The sequence below is a fragment of the Sminthopsis crassicaudata genome, chromosome 2 (assembly GCF_048593235.1).
Source record: "Sminthopsis crassicaudata isolate SCR6 chromosome 2, ASM4859323v1, whole genome shotgun sequence".
NCBI classification, from domain to species: domain Eukaryota; kingdom Metazoa; phylum Chordata; class Mammalia; order Dasyuromorphia; family Dasyuridae; genus Sminthopsis; species Sminthopsis crassicaudata.
In genome coordinates, this window is record NC_133618.1 from 613,374,013 (window position 1) to 613,387,085 (window position 13,073).

The 13,073-nt window shown below is 39.1% G+C and overlaps 1 protein-coding gene across 7 annotated transcripts in view; it reads left to right on the plus strand.

Annotated features, from left to right (window-relative positions):
• The window catches only part of SHLD2 (shieldin complex subunit 2), an 88,959-nt gene that overhangs the window by 35,207 nt on the left and 40,679 nt on the right, over window positions 1-13,073 (plus strand). Inside the window, exon 3 of one of the 7 annotated variants that reach the window (XM_074296067.1) lies at window positions 641-742. The exons of the other annotated variants lie outside the window; for them this stretch is intronic. The gene's annotated coding sequence lies outside the window, so the exon portion shown is untranslated. The remainder of the gene's footprint in view (window positions 1-640; window positions 743-13,073) is intronic. 7 annotated transcript variants of the gene reach the window in all.

A 13,073-nucleotide genomic window follows, 5' to 3' on the forward strand; every position in this document is an offset into this window, starting at 1 on the left:
GTAGTGATTGAACCATCTTTCATATGAGTGGAAATAGTTTCAATTTCAACATCTGAAAATCGTGTGTTCATATCCTTTGACCATTTATCAATTGGAGAATGGTTTGATTTCTTATAAATTAGAGTCAGTTCTCTATTTATTTTGGAAATGAGACCTTGATCAGAACCTTTACCTGTAAAAATGTTTTCCCAGTTTGTTACTTCCTTTCTAATCTTGTTTGCATTAGTTTTGTTTGTACAAAAGCTTTTTAATTTGATGTAATCAAAATCTTCTATTTTGTGATCAGTAATGATCTTTAGTTCTTCTTTGGTCACAAATTCCTCCTCCACAAGTCTGAGAGGTAAACTATCCTATGTTCCTCTAATTTATTTATGATCTCATTCTTTATGCCTAAATCTTGGACCCATTTTGATCTTATCTTGGTATACGGTGTTAAATGTGGGTCCATGCCTATTTTTCTAATTTTCAATTCTAATTTTCAAAGAATTATTTTCATCTTTGAGACTCTGTATCTTCTTTTCTAATTGGTTAACTTTTATTTCATCATTATTTTTCTTAGGTGTTTTTTAGTTTTTAGTTTTTCCTTTCATTTGCTTTTTAAATTCTTTTTTGAATTTTTCTATAAATTTTCTCTGAGCAGGGAACCATTTCACGTTATTCTTTGGAGTAGAAGAAACTTGAAATACTGAGTAAAAAGCTTAAGTGTCCTTTGAAGATAATAACAATCTTCTCTGTTCCTATAGTAAGTATTGATAATGGGTTTTTTTTCTTTGCATGTTCATTTTTTTTTTTTTTTAATAAGAGGTTTTTAGCGTAAGCACCTCTAATCATGGGGTGGGGGATGGTGCCTCAAGCTTCCCTTTAGCTCTCCTCTCTGACCGGGAACCCCTAACTAACAGCTCCACCCTCCTGCAAGTGCCCGCACATCCCTTCTCCCTTGCCTCTGGTGCTACTTCCTTCTTGCCCCGGGCCGTGTCCCTGCGGCCCAGATGGGCCTGGCGTTCCTAGTCAGCCAGGGTTCCCTCAGTCTTCCCAGACTCGGACCCCACCTCCTCTAGCTGTCCGGAAGCTTCTGAGACTCCCCACTTGGTGTTTGTGGGGAGCTAGCCTGGAGAGGTTTGCAATGCACATGGGTAAATTCTGATCTTCTCAGATTGTACCTAGAATTCTGCTGTTCCTACCTCAAGTCTTCTTGGTTTAAAATCAATCTGTGTTCCCTGCGAGGCATGAATTTGTTTTATTTTGGAGAAATCTGGAGAGCTTGAAATCTACCTACTGCACCATCTTCCCAGAATCTTCCCCCTCTTGGTATGTTTCTTGTGGTCTTAGGGTGAGTCATTCTTTCTGTTTGGCCAATTCTGATTTTGGAGGAGGTCAATTTTGGGATAAGCCTTAATTTGTCCTCAAGGTGTTTGTTCTCCTTGGCATCCTTTTTCCCCTGGCCATCACTTCCTTTAACATTATATTTTGTATCTCTGTTGCATTTTTGTTCTCCTTGAGGCCAGGACATTTTCTTCCAGCCTCTTTTGGAATTGTGGAGTTAGCCTCTTCTTTTTGGTTTGATCTCTTGGCTTTTTCCCTGTCTCTAGAATTTCCCTGCATTGAGCATTTTTCTCTTTTGGGAGGTAGTGCTTGAGTCATCACCCACGTGGGTAATGAGACATTGTTGCGAAGACTCAGTCTTGCTTACTTCAAATATTCGGGTCCTGGCTTCTTTTTTAGTAGTTCAGCTTAGGTTTTGACCTTAGATTGTTCTTGATCTCCTTCTCCTTGAATAGGCCCAAACGCAGAGTTGGCTTTGCCCCTTGCTTGTGACCCTGAAGGCCTCACGCAGATAATGATAATGCTCTCAGTGGACCTTCCACAAAACTCCAGGTGCTTTGCTTCCCAGGGAGTGCCCTGGCCCTACTTTTTTGCTGAGGCTCAGGTATGAGCTGCCTCAATGTTGGGCTACAGACACTGAGAGAATGTTATGGTCCAGGGATGGCTGCTCAGATCCTGGGTTGGGCACAAGTGCCCTGGCACTGGCTCAGCTTGAATTTTAGTCTTGGTTCAGATGCAGACAATCTGCACCCTGAACTGGGTTTTAACTTGTCCCTTACCTCTCTCTTCATACCATGTGGTATCTCCCTTAACTCCACCTTGCTTCCCAGCCCCACTCCTCCTACTTACAGCTAACTTTTTTGGGGTGCTATGTCCCTTTTAAGATTTAGCCCACCAGCTAAGGGCTTGCCCCAACGTCATGGGGTCCTCTTGGTAAATGGCAAGTTCCACTGAGGAACTTGTCTTTCATGCTCTCTCCCACTATACTACATGTTTTCCATTCCTGGTGTGTATTATATCCCTGCATTTTATCTGTAATGGCTTCCCTAAAGAAGTCTACCTTTTGCTAAAAAGAATGATCACTGTGAATTCTTCATATGACTCTATCTCAGCTTTTGGTTCCTGCCATCATTTGGTGTCTACATTACCCACATCATATCCACTGGGAGATTATTGTAATAGTTCAAGCTAGAAGTGACTGACTATGGAGCATTAGATCTAACCCCAAAGAGATCAAAGGAAAAGGAAATAAACTCATGTGCAAAAATATTTACAGCAACTCTTGAAGTAGCAAAGAATTGGAACCTGAGGGTATGTCCATCATTTGGGGAACAGTTAACAAGTTATGATGTATATATGAATGTGGAAGAATGCTATTGCATTTTAAGAAATAATGAAGAGGATGGTTTTAGAGAAATATGGATTGATAGAGTATAGAGAAAAGAACCAAAAGAATAATTTTTACAATAGTAGCAAATATATAAAGCCAAACAATTTTGAAAAACTTAAGAGCTCTGAGCAACATAATGACCAATCACAATTTCAAAGGATTGGAGATGAAACAAGCGATCCCTGACTGAAAGCTGATGGACTCAGACTACATCTTGAGACATATCATTTTTAGACATGGCCAATGCAGGGAATTTGTTCAGCTTGATTTACATGCTTATACCTGGGATTTTGTTTCTTTGCTTTGTTAGTTGGTGAGTGGAAGAGTTTGAAAGAGGGAAAATGTATATATATATATTTTTTTTTAAAAAAGAAGTGGTAGGAGAATGAACTAGAGTGGTAAAAACATGAGGGGAGAGAAGGGAATGAATTTACTCCCTCACTAGATGTTCCAAAACAGTAAGCATTTATTAAGCAACTACTATGTGCCAATCTTTGTGCTAAGCATTGGGATTAGAAAAAAAGGCTAAAGATGGCATTCACAATTGAATGAGGGAAGACAAGACATAAAAAAGTTGAAAGTCTAGGGGATAAAGAAAGATGTGAGGAAGTCAGAGGGGTGCAAGTGGGTGGGAAATGATGAGGGCTGCTCTTCCCCTCTTCCAAACTTCCCTGTTTCTGTCAAATTCAGTCCTACCTCACATCTCCAGTTTGTGGCCAAGTCCTGTCCATTCTTCCGGGACTTCTCTTGTGCCCTAGTGAAAGAGTAATTAGCTTTTATACAGTGTGTATAGACAGTGCTGGGCACTCTGCTAATCACTTTACAAATAGTCCCAATATTTATAAAAATACAAATTTTCATTGGATCTTGTAAAGCCTATTACATTCTGGTTCTTTCCTATCTGTCTTACTCCCCTCTCTGTACTTTAGGGTCCAACCCCTCTGGCCTGTCTCCTAGCTCTGCCTTTTCCCTAGCTGTTGTCCTTGCCTCCTTTGTTCTCCCTCCTTACTGGCATTTTTTGGCATCTTTAAGACTTAATTCAAATCTTGCCTTTGCAACAAGCCTGCCACTTCCCCCACTCCCTGCTGCCTAGTACTTTGTATGCACATAAGTGTTTGCAAGTTCTCTCTCCCATTAGAATGGGAGCTCTGATTTCAGGGACCCTTTTTCTTTTGGTCTTATTATATCCTCAGCTCTTAACATAGTGCCTGGCATGTAATAATTGTTTCATAAATGCTTTTTAATATTAAGGATGTTCTTAGATAAGGTGCTCAGCTCTTTCTCTGAGGAAGATATGGTTAGAATTAAGTTTTAGAAAAAAGATAAGTTCTGATCATACTTAATAAACAGTATTATCTTTATTTATCCTCTTTATATCTTATTTATACATTGTTGTTACCATATTGTCTTCCCCCCATTAGATTGTGCACTTTTTTGAAAGTAGGAATATCTTTTGCTTTTCTTTTTGTCCTTAATTCCAACTGAAATGGATAAGTATAAATTGCCCAGATTAACAGAAGAGGAAATAAATTACTTAAATAGTCCCATTTTAGAAAAAGAAATTGAACAAGTCAATAATGAATTCCCTAAGAAAAAATCTCCAGGGCCAGATGGAGTTACAAGTGAATTCTACCAAATATTTAAAGAACAATTAATTCTAATACTATGTAAACTATTTGGAAAAATAGGTAAAGAAGGAATCTTGCTAATTCCTTTTTTGACACAAATGTGGTACTGATACCTAAACCATGAAGAGTCAAAACAGAGACAGAAAATTACAGACCAATCTCTCTAATGAATATTGATGCAAAAATTTTTTCATAAAATATTAGCAAAGAGATTACTGCAACTTATCAGCAAAATAATACACTATGACCAAGTGGTTTATACCAGGAATGCAGGGCTGGTTCAATATAAGGAAAACTATTACCATAATCGACCATATCAATAACAAAACTAACAGAAATCATGAGATAATTTCAGTAGATGCAGAAAAAGCTTTTGACAAAAGCACTCGTTCCTCTTAAAAACACTAGAGAGCATAAGGATAAAGAGTGCAGAGAAACTGGATGCATTCCCAGTAAGATCAGGGGTGAAAACAAGGATGCCCATTTTCTTTAAGTCCTCAGTGCCTGACAGTAGAATAGGTGCTCAATAAATGTTTGTTGATTTATATGTTGAGTCAGGTTGTCCATGAGAACATCCAGTGTGAAATGTTTATTAGGCAGTTCATGTAGGGCTGAAGCTCAAGAGACTAGGACAAAATCCACTAGATCTTGGAATTATGTTGTTAGCAGTGATAAAACTGTGATGGCCAGTGAAATATACATTCTGTATATTTTTTTCTTTATGTGCAGAAATTGTTAAATTTGATTAATTTAAATAAAATTTCAAATTAACAAAGGCTGGAAAAAACCAGCTCATCAGATATCAGACTGATGTATTAAAAATGTTAATAGGTAAGTATTAGTTTTAATATCTGAGCTTAGTTATATTTTTTTAATTCACTGGGCAGATGTATAAACATATCATCAGTTATAGCAGATAGGGATTTCCCTTGTGCTTACTAAGTGTTTTGTAAAGTGGGCTTCATTTATATTCATATATATTTGTAATCATAATTTCAGTAGGAAATAGGGATCAAGTCAGAGTGAATTTTTATGATTAGTTGGTAGAATAGGAAAGCATGAACAAATTTGGTAACAGCATTTTCAGTTGTGGTCTGAAAAGGTAAAACCTGCTGATGCAGTTCATCTTGTTTTAATAGATCTTTGACCCTTCTATCAGACTCTGACCATTCTAAAGATAAAGGGTTCTAGTTGTATTGGTCTTCCTGTGTGAAGCAACCTTTTACAGATTGTGAAATGGTATAATAATTAACAAGGATAATGGCCCTGTGCTAACAAGTTTCACTTAGTATCTCACTGAGCATTAACTCTTTGAGATTACCCAAAACATATAGAGATTTTGCAGATATAACTGGCTTATCAGCAGTCAACCCACATTATATTAATCATGCTATTTTTTGTCATGATAAAATTGTGTTAAGTATAAACTTTTTTCTTTTTCCACAAAGTTCACTAGTTTCCTTAAGTAGAATAAAATGAAAGTGGAAATCACATTATCACTAGAACTTAAGAGTTCATTGATATAAATTACCTTTAAAAAATTTTACTTTTAAATACAATATTACCTCATCTAGATCAGTCAGCTCTGTGTATGTTCTGGATACAATCTGATCATATTTTGGGATCTTCCTCTTACCACCCTTATCCTCAAGTTTGAAGGTTTGGTTGTATTGCCTATTTTATATAACTTTCCCACTAAGTGAAACTAAGAAAGAAACAAGCTATTTAATTTATTCTTGTTTTGGGCAGATTGCTTGGCTTAGTTGCAGTGAGGAGTGAAGTAGAAATTGTCTTAGACTGGGAGTCAGACAGAGAATATGAATTCCAACATCAGCGGACTCTGCATTAGTGTCCTGTAACCTCCATAGATCTGCTTCCTCATCTCCAAAATAGCAAAAGTGCCTGTCCAACCCACTTTACAAAGGGCTGGAGAGGATCAGATGTTTATAGAGTGCCCAGGTGCCAAGCAAGATACAAATCTGAGATAAGACATGACCACTCCCTCTCCCTCAATACAATAAGTGGATTTGACACATCCAAAGATCACTCTAGTTCAAAATCTCTAAGGGTACCAGAGAGCTTTATTCCTAGTGCCTTATGAAAGTGTTAAGGGCATTTAAAAAAAAATGAAAAAAGAAAAGGAAATAAAAAATTAAATTAAATTTTAAAAAAGAAAGTTAAGGACATAAAGGTAATTCCAGACTGGGGAAGACCAGGCAAGACCTTGAAGGGAGAGCAGCCTTTTCAAAGGGGATTTTTCTTTTTTAGCTTTTTATTTTCTAAATATAATTTTCAATATCTACCCTTGCAAAACCTTGTATTCCAAATTTCTTCTCCATCCCTTTATCTTATCCCCCTTAGAAAGCAAGTAATACAATATCTGTTAAACATGCACAATTTTCTATACATATTTCCATAATTATCATACTGTATAAGAAAAATCACATCAAAAAGGAAAAAAAATGAAAAAGAAAACAAAAAGCAAGCAAATAACAAAAAAGGTGAAAATGCTATGTTGTGATCCACACTCAGTTCCCACAATCCTCTCTCTGAGTGTAGATGGTTCTTTTCATCACAAGATCATTGGAACTGGCCTGAATCACCTCATTGTTGCAGAAAGCCATGTCCATCAGAATTGATCATCCTATAATCTTCTTGTTGCCATGTATAATGATCTCCAGGTTCTGCTTGTTTCACTCAGCATCAGTTCATGTAAGTCTTTCCAGGCCTCTCTGAGATCATCCTGTTGGTGGTTTCTTATAGAACAATAATATTCCATAACATTCATATACCACAGTCTGTTCAGCCATTCTCCAATTGATGGGCATCCACTGAATTTCCAGTTTCTAGCCATTACAAAATGAGCTGCCACAAACATTTTTGCACTTGTGGGTCCCTTTCCTTCCTTTAAGATCTCTTTAGAATATAAACCCAGTAGAAACACTCCTGGGTCAAAGGGTATGCACAGTTTGGCAATCTTGTGGGCAGAGTTTAGAGGGGATATATTTTTTAATTAATTTTTTTTGGGGGGGGATTTAAAAGATATCTGGGGATTCATCAGTGAGGGGGAGGATGGACACTCCGGGCAGAAGGAGCTGGCAAAGGGTGGGATGGAAAGAGGACCTGGCCTAGGATCTGGAGAATAGATAATGGGGAGGGAAGGCCAGGCAAGGTATTGGTGGAGATCCGGGTGGGAGAGAGCTGTTCCAGGGCTTTGGTCAATTTCTCCTGGTGATAGAAAAGATCAAGGTGTGAAGCACTCAGATGCTCCCAGAGCTCCCAGACTTGTCTGGATCTTCATACATGACTCTCAGTGGTCCCCTGTCTACTGGGGACATATGAGGCCACCAAGGAAACATACAGGCTGCTCACTGACAATCTTGCTCCTGCCCAGCCCATCCTCTTTGATCAGACCTTTCTCTGACCCTTGGTTCTTCTCTGGAGCCTGCCTCTCCAATGACCCCTGTGTGATCCTGATTGATATCTGATAGGGTCATCATTCCAGAGAGCATTTTATCGGCCATTTGTTTCAGCCCCTTATTTTACAGAGAGGCAGCCAGCTGGCCTAGGAGACAGAACCCCCAGCCTGGAGAGGGGAAAACTTGAACTCAGATTCTGCCTCAAATACTTAGGAGCTGGATGATTGGCAAGCTAGTGACTTCTCTGTAAAATGGAGATGGCTACAGCACCTGCCTCCTTAGGGATATGAGGATCACATGAGATGGCATCTGTAAAGGGCCTGGCACAGAGGAGCACTGTAAAAATGTGCACAGAATTATAAGGAAATCGATGTTCAGAGAGGGTGGAGATTGCCCAGTATTACAGTGGCCTTAGGAGATGGCCCAGGGTTAGAACTACAAGATGAGCATTTCTAACTCCCCTGCCTTGGAACCATGCAATGCCAGTGGAACAAAAGGATCAAAAAGGTGGACTTTTTTGGTGGGGTCATTTGAAGAGCTTGGTTTTTTCCTCCAGGGCACGCCAGCCTGACCCATCCAATATATATTCTGCTGCCACATTTTTTCCGTTTAATTTTTCCTGTGTGATATTCTCTATGCACGACAGTCTGTCTCAATGATCCCCTCGGTCCCTTCAGCCTCTTGAAATCCCACCCTTGTGAGAAAACTCAGATCCTACCTCCTATGGGAATAAATGAGGGCATTTACTATGTGTTGGGCTCCATGCTGAGCAAATACAGAAAGCAAGGCAATCCTTACCCTCAAGGAGGTGGCAAGACAATACGTATATGTGACTGCTCTCTCTATGACTTTGTCTTTGCCATTCTGTCCGTTCCCTCCCATGCCCCACTTTATCTGTCTGTTTCCCATCTCTACCCTCCCCTCCCCAGGCTAGAAGCACAGAGGCTACTTGTGGGCTGCTTGTGACCAGCACAGGATCTTTGACCACTGCTGCTCCTGACCGGCGCTGCACCGGCCCTCCCGGGCCCTCATTACTGAGGCCAGACTCACTGTGGACATGGGTTTGGCTTCTCCTGAGCCAGCTCAGACCAGAGCTGGAGGGATCTATCAGCTCAGCCTTCCTGGTGGCTGTGCTTCCCGGCATGTGCCTCCACATAGTGCCACGGCCCCTTTCATGTAGGAGTGGAGGTCCTGACTAGAATCAAATCTGCTCCTTCGGAACAGACGGCCATCCTGTTTTGTCTGGAAGTGCTCTTGAGACATCACACTCCACAAACCCTCTCTCTCTGCTAGCCCACCTCTGGAGTGCTGAAGACACAGGGACCAAACTACTGTCAAAGTGTCCCCTGGGTGCCCTTTGGCTATTATCATTCATAAAAGATTTTGGCACTGGAGAACAAGCAACTTGGAAAAGAAGGTCACCTCTTTTACTCTCTGGACTTCCCCTTTCGGGACATGAAGTTCAGTGGCCTGAAATCATACATGGAACAATAATCCAGAACATTAAAATGGTCTGCTAAAGCTAGTTATTGGCAACAGCTTGTCCTGGAGATGCCAAGAAATGAAAAAGCACTTTTCTTTCAGAAAAATGCCCAGAAGTAGAGAGAAAATACTGAGTCTAAGTAAAAACTTAAGGGTACAAAGGCCTGGGAAAGTTTACCCTATTGAACCTAGTGACTCCTAAGTAACCATGAACTCCTCTTTTACTTTCTCCTCACTTTAAAAGTTTTAAAAGTAGGGAGGGAGAAGAGGACAAAGTTTCTTTTTATAAGAGTGAGATTTCCAACTCTCATGGTCAGGGGTGTTTGTTCTTGGTTTAGTAAATGCCACAGCATTATTGGACCCTTCTGGCTTTATGAATGGTTGTGTAGGCCCACAGAAGAATCATGGGGAGTCTTTGGCTGGCAGAGACATTCTCTGTCCCCTTGTCTCACTCCTCCTTTTCTTCATCTTTCCCCTCCTCCCTAACTTCTCCCATTCACTATCTTCCCCATGTTTTCAAGCACATTTCTTCTAGGCTCTTTCTCACTTGGTGAAAAGTTCTTCTGTCTTCTGTTTTCATCACTTGCCTTAAATGCTTTCCAGAGATAGTGGAAAGTTTTGAACCCCAAGTCAAGTCAGCAAGCCTTAATTCTATACTTTCTGTGTACCAGGCCCTAGCTGAGCACTTGGGGGGGGGGGGATACAGACACAAGGAAAGAGAGACCATCTCTCACATTCCAAGGGGGCTGGGCGAAGTACCCCTGAGACAGGGTGCTGAAAGTACAGAGTCAGGAGTAGAACCTAGCAGAAGATGGGGCTTATGCTGGGGCTCACTGGGACCCCCCAAGGTCTATCTCTATCTCTGAAAATCTCAGGAAAACCCCTTGTTTCATAAGTTCTCTCTGTAACATCAGATTCATTTAAGCTACTTAGTTTATTTTGCCCCCAGAAAAGCTGTTCCTAGTCTTCTGTGGACATTATTTACTTTATTTCTTGTTGTGATTCGGGAGCCACCTGCCAGTAGCTGCTGGAGGTCTAACTCAGACCTGTAGAATGGATCTTTTTCATGTGAGAAGAGGATGATGATACAAGCAGACTGGGAGGCAGTTGTTCTCTGACTTCTCTCCTCTTCCCTCTGCCTCCAATTTATTTCATTTACAATACACAAGGAACATTTACATCAAAAGCCACTTTGCAACTCCTTCAAGTGTTATGAATTACAGCTTTGGAGGCTGTTGGAGAATTGACCTGCCCCTTCACTTAGGCATGGTCCTTAACAATTTCTAAATTAGTCATCTTGGTAATTGGCTGTTTGAAGATGGGTATTATTCACATTATAATGAGTGCTCAATTTTAGTTCAGTTTTATTTTGGTTCAGAACAATCATGATCATTTTTCTGGGAATTTTATGGACTTTGATAGATATTTGTTGAATTGGATTACATTACGTTTTGCCTAAATCTAGCTTGTACAAACCATAGAACTGGGATAGGTTTTAATAAGAGATGTCAAGAGGCCACTGAAGAATCATTAAAACTTGTATCATTTGTTAATTTTATAAGATGTCATTGTAGAAGGTGGATTTTTGTTGTTTAGTTGTTCAATTCTGTCAGACTCTTTGTGACCCCATTTGGGAGTTTTCTTGGCAAAGATAGTGAACTGGTTGGCTATTTTCTTCTCCAGCTTGTTCTACAGATGAGGAAACTGAGGCAAACAGGGTGAGGTGACTTGCCCACAGTTACACAGCTAGAAGTGTCTGAGATTTCTTCAAGTTGAGTCTTCCTGATTCCAGGCCTGGTGCCACTGAGCCACCTATGGGTAGATCTCTAATGTTCCATAAAACATTTCTTTTACTTAAACATATTTTCAAGGAAAGAGGCTACTCATAAAAATGAGCTAGCCATCCACTTATTAAACTGAGGCCAAAAAAATAATGTATTTATATGATACTTAAGTAACAAATATGCTCTAATTGATGTGGGAACTCCATCAGAATAGTTCATAACACACCCATCCCTTCTAAACTTGTTCCATTAAGTCCTTCCAAGTAGATCTAGGCAGGGGATCCCTTTTATATATTTTAATATTTCTTAAATACTTGTTTAACTCTTAGGCCATACATATATTAATCCCTTATTTTTACTACATAACTAGCTCATCTCCCTTTCAACTCATGCATATCTTTGATGACATATCTTGTGCTATTTCTTGCATAGAAGTTAACATTTTTGATTGTTCAGAAGTATTGATGTTCTGTGATTCATATCCACATAGATTGTGTTTGTCTTTACTAAGTTTATTTGCTGTTTAATGATAACAAAAAAAATTAAGTGAGATCTTTCATTTTTAGACGTGTTGGTCATTTATATGGTTATGAAATTATCATTTGCTACAAAAATACTCTGTCTTTTGTTGTTGTTTGCTTGAATTTTATTTTTTTCTTACTTCCTCTTTGATCAAATTTTTATTGTGCAGCAAGATAATTGTTTAAATATGTATGCCTATATTTGATTTACATATAGTTTTACCATGTTTACCATATATTGCATTACTTGCCATCTAAAGGAGAGGATGGGGAGAAGGGGGGAAATTGGAACATAAGGTTTTGCAAGGGGAAATATTGAACAGTCATCTTTGCATATGTTTTGAAAATAAAAAGCTTCAATAAAAAAGAAAAGAAAGAGTCTGTGAAAACTCACCTTTTCCTCTCCCATGTTTTCATCAAGGATATTTCAAGTGTGTAGGCTATTCTAATAAAGATTTTAATTTTATGGATGTGACAAAGTAGATTAGTTCTTTTAGCATTCCCTTTTCAAAATAAAAATGAAATCTTCTGATCCTTTCTGATTTAAAGGTATTTTCTATTGGGATCTTTATTTATTTTTAGTATATTTTTTGTTATTACCATAACTTTTTATTGACAGTACATATGCATGGGTAATTTTTTACAACATTATCCCTTGCACTCACTTCTGTTCCGACTTTTCCCTTCCCTCCCTCCACCCCCTCCCCCAGATGGCAGGCAGTCTTATACATGTTAAATATGTTATAGTATATGGGATCTTTATTTTGTTTCTTATCTTGAACACATTACTAATAATACTCTTCTAAAGCCTGTTGATCCTTCAGGTGTAATAATCTAATAGTTTATGCAAACTGAGCAGGACCTTTCATAATGAGACATAATCATAAAAATCATATTAAAAACCTCTGTCTCTGTCTTTTGTCTCTTTCTGTCTCTGTCTCTGTCTCTCTTTCTCTTTCTCTTTCTCTCTCTTTCTTCCCCCCAGCAGAAAGCCAGTAAATGGTTACGGTAAGGCTGTAGTAAAAACAATACTGTACTGTTTCCCTTCTACATCAAAATCTTGAAACTTTTATTAACCTTTTAAAAGCATAAATTAATTGATTGAATTTCATTAGGAAAAAAAATTCACAAACTCCTCAAATTCTCTGACTTGTATTTGTTAGATGTACATAGCCCTGCCCCAAAATACTCAATTTCAAGTGACACCTTTGAGGCCCGGCAGTGCAGTGGAACAACACGCACTGGGCTTAAAATCAGAAGCCCTGTTCCGAATCCTGTTCTGCTACTTATTGCCTATGTGACTTGGGCAGATCAGTGACCTAATTCCCCACCTCCTAACCTGAGGCACTGGGCACTTCCAGCTCTTAACATCTTGATTCTCTCTGGGCCTTTATTCAAAGGCTGAACTTGAAGACTTTATCGGATGATTTGGTGACCTCTAATGGCCAAAGGAGGAGATGACATTTTAGAAATAAAGCTTGACTGAAGCCCTGCTTAAAATCCTCTAGAGGGCAGGGAAGGGGCCT